The sequence below is a fragment of the Lagenorhynchus albirostris genome, chromosome 1, assembly GCF_949774975.1.
Source record: "Lagenorhynchus albirostris chromosome 1, mLagAlb1.1, whole genome shotgun sequence".
Classification (NCBI taxonomy): Eukaryota; Metazoa; Chordata; class Mammalia; order Artiodactyla; family Delphinidae; genus Lagenorhynchus; species Lagenorhynchus albirostris.
The window spans coordinates 47,631,732-47,637,073 of NC_083095.1; the positions used below are offsets into that span (position 1 = coordinate 47,631,732).

Below are 5,342 nucleotides of genomic sequence, written 5' to 3' on the forward strand. Positions count from 1 at the left end.
TCTGTCCCGTCAAGCCTGTCCTTTCATCATGTCACTAAGCTACTCAAAACTCTGTACTCTGGATCCTTACCTCATTCAGCTTAGAAGCCAGAGTGTTACTGTTTCTCTCCATGGGAGCTGGCTCCCTGTTTGCTCTCTGACCTCATCACCTGCCATGCTCCCTCCTGTTCACTTTGTTCCAGCCACGTTTCAACTTGGCAAGCAAGCTGCAGCCTTGGGGCCTTAATGAATTATACTTTTCTGCATAACAAATTATCCCAACACTTAGCATCTTGAAATAACAAAGCTTTATTATTTCTCAGTTTTTGAGGGTCAGAAAGCCAGGGGGGTTCTGAATCAAGGTCTCTGATAAGGTTGCTGTCAAGCTTTTGTCTGTGGCTACAGTGTCATCTGAAGGCTCAACTGGGGGAGGGGCTACTTCTAAGCTCATTCACGAGGTTGTTGGCAATCTCAGGTCCTCATGGATTTGGGGACTGAGGGCTTCCTTTCCTCCCCGACTGCTGGCCAGACACAGCCCTCAATTTCTTGCTGCGTGAGCCTCTCTGTAGAGCAGAGGACAGCTCTCCTGGCAGCTTGCTTCCCCAGGGAGAGTGATCTGAGAGAAAATGAGCACCCAGAGTGGAAGCTGTAATCTTTTTAAAACCTAATCTCAGAAGTAACGTATCATCAGTTTTACCATATTCTGTTTATTTCAAATTCAGCATACGCTCCAGGAGAGGGGAGTGAAGCTCCACCTCTTAAAGAGCACCAAGCATTCATGGACATATTTTTTGTAACCATCACAAGAACTTTGCACCCGTTGCATCTGCTGTGGCTGGGGGTGGGGGGGTGTCACTGAAATGCTGACTCCTTCTCTCATTCAGGTCTCTGCTCATCATAGAGGCTTCCTATGACCTTCCTGTCTAAAACAGCATCATTCCCTGTTCCCTTCCTCTGTTTATTTTTCATAGCCCTCATCATCTGACACGTTAGGTTTTATTTGTTTATAATTTGTCTTCCCACTAGAATATTAGCTTGATAAGTGTAGGAACTTTGCTTTGCTTGCTGTTAAATCCCCAGTACCCTAGAATTATGACTGGCATATAGTAAGCATTCAGTAAATACTTGTAGGGAGAGAGGAGAAAGGGGAGAAGGGAATCCCAGAAAAGGGGTCCCTGTCGTTAATGTCTTCCAGATGGAGACCTGGTTCATGTCTTGAGTGAACTATCCATCCAACCCAGCCCCTTGGGTCTATAGGAATCCCAGGTGCCGGATGGCAGGTCAGAAAGGAACCGGTGGCTTATCTACCCGTGGGAATTTGTAATAGGTTAAATTATGTCACAAAAAAAGATATGTCCGAGTACTAATCCCTACTACCTGTGAATGTGACCTTATTGTCACATTCAATAAGAGACCTGAATGAGAGAAGGAGTCAGCATTTCAGTGACACCCCCCACCCCCAGCCACAATTGCATCTCCAGATGCAATTAAGTTAAAGATCTCAAGATGAGATCATCCTGGAGTTAGGGTGGGCCCTAAATTCAACGGCTGGTGTCCTTATAAGAGGAAAGGGAGATCTGAAGCACAAAGACACAGGGAGAAGAAGGCCAAGTGAAGACAGAGGCAGAGACTGTATTTATGCTGCCGTAAGCCAAGGAACGCCCGAAGCCACCAGAAGCCAGAAGGAGAAAGGCAGGATTTTCCCTTTGGTCCTTCAGAGGGAGCGCAGCCCTGCCAACACCTTCATTGCAGACTTCTCGAGCCTCCACAACCATGGGAGAATACATTTCTATTGGTTCATGCCACCCAGTTTGTAGTCATTTGTTAGGGCAGCCCTAGGAAATTAATGCAGGATTTAAGCACTTCTCTGAGACCCTCTTCCTTGGGCCTCTGATTATAAGTGATTAAGAAGAATCATCTCCAAGACTTACATAAAAATGTATGACTCAGATCATTTTTCATAACTTACATGCCAAATAAAAACCCTTTAAAATCATATTGCCAACTACATATATAACTTTTTAAAAACAACTCGCTTATTATATATGCTTAGAATTCTAACTTCGGGATATATAAGAAATGGTATCATTTGATGCCTCTACTGAAGGAGACATTTTGAAGTATATACGCTTTTGTGCTACTTGAGGTTTCATCTTGCACCTTCCTTTCCCTAACATACAAACGCACCGTTAAGAAAAAAATAGCATAGTATTCCTATTGCTTCTATAAACTAGGATGTAGTTTTCACAGTTATGTAAGAGTACCTTTTAGCCAACAATTGCTTAATCAAAAACAAACAACTATCAAACTATTCATTTGTTTACATAAAAAACAGCGATCGAGGGCTTCCCTGGTGGCGCAGTGGTCGGCTTGCCGGTGCAGGGGACGCGGGTTCGTGCCCTGGTCCGGGAGGATCCCGCATGCGGCGGAGCGACTGGGCCCATGAGCCATGCGCGCTGAGCCTGCGCGTCCAGAGCCTGTGCTCCGCAACGGGAGAGGCCACAACGGTGAGAGGCCCGCGTACCGCAAAAAAAAAAACACAAAAAACAGCGATAGAAGCAGGGTGGTTATGGGGGGTGGTGGAGAGGAGGGAGAATCGGGAGGTGTTGGCCGAAGGGTACATAGTTTCAGTTATGCAAGATGAGTAAGTTCTAGAAAATCCACTCTACACTATAGTGCATATAGTTAATAATACTGTTCTGCATATTCCAAAACTTGTTAAGAATGTAGATCTTGTATTAAATGTTCTAATCACAAAAAAGAGGGGAGGAGGAGATGTTTAGAGGTGATAGTTATGTTTATGGCAGTGTTTATTGTGGTGACAGTTTCATGGCCGTATACTTACTTTCAAACTCATCCAGGTAAATATGTACAGCTTTCTTTGTATATCAAGCATACTGAATTTTAAAATATTGTTTAAAAGGACACTGATATTACTAATAACAGTTTGGCGCACAGTTGTGAGATTTTGGTGCTTTGTTACATTGCTGCTGCCTGAAATCTGTTGGCAAGTCAAATTTGTCTTCCTCCACTTATTTAATTTCTTTGTTGTAGCTTTGGACTGTTCGGGTATGTTTACACCTTCCACAATACGGTTAGATAAAAGTGAGGGCACGCTGGATGATTGCTACCACTGGATTCTCTTTAAAAAAGAAAAGCAACCCCAGAACATAGGCCATTTTTTGTTTTGGGTGTTTTTTTTTCCATACAGAGAGCTGAGACAGGCTTATGTGTGAATGTTAAATTTAAGGATAATGATCATTGTGTCTGTCCATAAGTAAGCATTTTGGGAGATCCAAAGTAAAACTGCAGTCATTGATATTCATTTCTTCTTTCTTTCATTCAAATGTATTGCCTGCCTGTGCCTTGTAATGTGTTAGAGGCTGAGGACAAAAGCAATGAGGCAGGGAATCTGCTCTCAAGATGGTGACAGACTTGTAGCTGAGTATGCATGATTCACTACGATGGGTACAGTAATAGCACACAGCAGCCCACATGAAAGGAGTGCATTGCCATGCCAGGGGCCCGCGAGGAGCTTAAAGAGGAGACCTCAGACAGTAAAAGTCATAGAGATGATTAATTTTGTTAATGGCTCCAGGATGGACTATATTACTATACTATAACTGTAATACCAGGCCATCTGAACAGAATTGTTTATTTGTCTTATATTATGAATGACTGTGATTCTTCTCTTTCTTTTTTTTTAAACGCTTCATGAATTTTTGTGTCATCCTTGCGCAGGGGCCATGCTAATCTTCTCTGTGTCCTTCCAATTCTGGTGTATGTGCTACCGAAGTGAGCACTGAATGTCTGTGATTCTTGGCAGTGTATATTCCTGATGTGCTCTTAGCAAATGTCAAGAACTTCACTGGGCTCAATCACATACGTCATGGGAGGATGATGACCAAACAAGAGGTATAAATTGGAAGCAGAGAGAGATTTCTCTGTAAGGAAAATAAAATGAAGGAGCTATACATTTTGCAATTAAAATTTGACATTGTTGGCTAATTCAGAACTGTAGTGATTTGGTCCATGCACTGCACTACACTTTACAATTCTCACTGTTAGGAGCTAGACAGAAACTTTATAAAACTGTTTTGAATAGTGTGGTTCTATCAAAAGTTTAGTCTTGATTTTACAATTAGAAAAATTTTTTTTAATTTTTTTCAATTAGAAAATATTTTAGTATGAACCAGTTTTGCAAAAGGACATCATTTCCATTCTATGGCAGAGAAGCTAACTGCTTCTCCTCTTCTTCTTGGGTACGTGGCTAGACCACATGGCCCAGCTCCCCTCTTGCCGACAGGAGTAGCCCTGTGACTGAGTCCCAGCCAGTGGGAGGAGTTAAACTGGTGTGTGCCACTGCCAGGCCTGACCCGTGAAAACCCCGTGCTGACCCTTCTTGCTCTTTGCCCCTTGCAGCTGTCTGGAAGGCAGATGACCCCCAGGACCACCTTGGAAGCCACCGGTTAAAGACAGCAGAGCCTCTATCAGCTCGGCTGCCCAAATGATACACAAGAAGGAGCCCCACTGACCCATGCAGTTTACCCAGTCCTGTTCTGTGAACAAGAAATAACTCTATGGTATTTCAGACATGATATATTTTAGGGTCAGTCTGTTGCAGTAGTTAGCCTTTTCTAAGTCATACACTTGCCTAGCAAAATTCTGCCCTCTTACTTTTTTGGGGGAGGGAGGAGACACACAAGAAGGGACAAGTTGAGGGAAATTTAATTATAATGTTTGTGCGGAGCCTCTGTCATTTGCCCCTCTAAACCCATGCTCCATCCTTCCATACCCTGCTTTCAGTCCCTGAAGACTGACTTCCATCTCTGGGCCTCTCGGCCCTCTGAGTGCCTGGGAGATGAGTGGGAGCAAGGGTAGGGAGGTCAGGATATTTCTGGCCCTGGTTTGCTCCCTGTGAGGTCCTAACCGGAGTTCACGACTCCTCTCAATCTGGCTGTTTCACATGACTGTCTCACTGCTTCCGGATTCAAGTAGCAGTTCCCTGCCCTCGTCCACGTGGGCTTTGCATTGGTCATCCCAGCTTAGTCAGCTTCGGCTGCCGCAACAAAGTACCATAAACCGGGTGGCTTCAACAACAGACATTTATTTCTCAGTCTAGAAGCTGGGAAGTCTGAGATCAGGGTGCCAGCATGGTGGCTTCTGGTGAGAGCCACCTTCCTGGCTTGCATGGTGAGCTTCTGGTGAGAGCCACCTTCCTGGCTTGCATGGTGGCTTCTGGTGAGAGCCACCTTCCTGGCTTGCATGGTGAGCTTCTGGTGAGAGCCACCTTCCTGGCTTGCATGGTGAGCTTCTGGTGAGAGCCACCTTCCTGGCTTGCATGGTGAGCTTCTGGTGAGAGC

The 5,342-nt window shown here is 44.6% G+C and overlaps 1 non-coding gene across 1 annotated transcript; it reads right to left on the minus strand.

Annotated features, from left to right (window-relative positions):
* Window positions 1–3,675: 3,675 nt before the first annotated feature.
* LOC132504521 (U6 spliceosomal RNA) lies at window positions 3,676–3,782 on the minus strand. Its single transcript, XR_009534926.1, has one exon. It is a non-coding gene; the product is annotated as a U6 spliceosomal RNA (small nuclear RNA).
* Between the last annotated feature and the right edge of the window lie 1,560 nt (window positions 3,783–5,342).